A 1,618-nucleotide genomic window follows, 5' to 3' on the forward strand; every position below is an offset into this window, starting at 1 on the left:
TATTACATAAATATACGTCTATTAAACTAATAAATCATAAAATTAGTATACTATTATCAGTTTTTAACTCTTAATTACTACAATATTCACAAGAACGCGAACTCCTGTAATGATGTCGGTCTTTAATAGTATCTCGTCGGTATACAAAATTTTACGATCAGTAGCGGAATTCTCTAAACGTTTTATCGATGATTATCGCTATCGTTAATTAGCGATAGCCAATGGGAGGACTATCCTGGAAAAAAGCGCGTCACTCATTAGCTATCGTTTATAGTTAACAATTGCGACAATTATCGATAAACCATTTAAAGAATCCCACAACTGATGAGATTCTACAGTAAACGTGACGTAAATATTGTAATACTGAGACATCGTGTTTTTCCCCTGGAAAAATTAGTGCAACTGTGGATCAGAAATATTCATCTTACATGCGCGTGATATTTATTTCGCTTATATCCATTTCCACCAGTGTAGATTAACTTCTGCTTCTAAAAATTAGAAAAAGAGAAAGAATAAGTTGAACCGAGATTAAATCTATATTGGTGAAAATGGACATTAAAAGTATTAACATTAAAGTTATATTACACTTTTTTTTTTACAAATGTGCTAATATTTATATTTCAAATAATAATCAGAGAGAAACCTGAGAGAGGCCATGCCGGTCTTTTTCCTGTTAATGTCGAAGTCGCCCGTACACTACTGCCAGTACATCTATTTTCAGTTTGGGAACTACGTGACTATATTTTCTGACACTCGACATATCGATAAAATCGTATCGTCGAAAGTAGACGTGATGATTTGTCTCTGTAATACATCCTCAGGACAGAAGCGTATCGACTATCCAGTATTCGTAGAGATAGTTTAATAGGTCCTTGAACGAAAAAATTTTAATTTCTGCTACATATGTAAATAAAAGTTGTTGAATAAACAAACCTGAAAATTCAAACAAGAATTTTGTTTTATATATAATATTTATCTTATAAATCTATAATATCTTATAAAATTACAAAGTTATGTATCTTTATGCAAATTTTCAGCCAGTATCTACCAAATACAATTACTAGTATAAGTCTCTGTAATTACTAGCAATTATAGAGACTTTTAATAAATTCAATCTTTTCTAAACATATATTGTTAATTTAAGGTATAATTTAGCAAAAACGAGCTACAGAGGCCCTCCACCACCCCCGCCAATTTTATCGGCGGTCCTCTTTCCTTTGTAAGTATACTCACTCATAAAACAAACAAGCTACTAATAAATTTAGTAGCCCATTTTTGCAGGTAAATATATCTTTAATTTATTTTTTATTTTTATTGTCTATTTTTTTTATTGTATTTTGCTAATGAAATTGCAATAACTTTTTAAATATTATTCATTATTGTATTATCTTTTATATAATTCGATATATATTACAATTACAATAATTATTTACAATACAATATACAATTATCAATTTCAAAATATAATAAAAATGAGATATCATAGGAGCATAATTAACAAATTTTTGTAATGCGGAATTATACGAAAACGTCGAAAATACATATAATAACACAAATTTTTCTAAACCAATGTTTAATGAAATATTGATAAATGCAGAAGAAATACTAAATAACAATT

The sequence above is a fragment of the Trachymyrmex septentrionalis genome, unplaced genomic scaffold (genome assembly GCF_001594115.1).
Source record: "Trachymyrmex septentrionalis isolate Tsep2-gDNA-1 unplaced genomic scaffold, Tsep1.0 scaffold191, whole genome shotgun sequence".
Lineage (NCBI taxonomy): Eukaryota > Metazoa > Arthropoda > Insecta > Hymenoptera > Formicidae > Trachymyrmex > Trachymyrmex septentrionalis.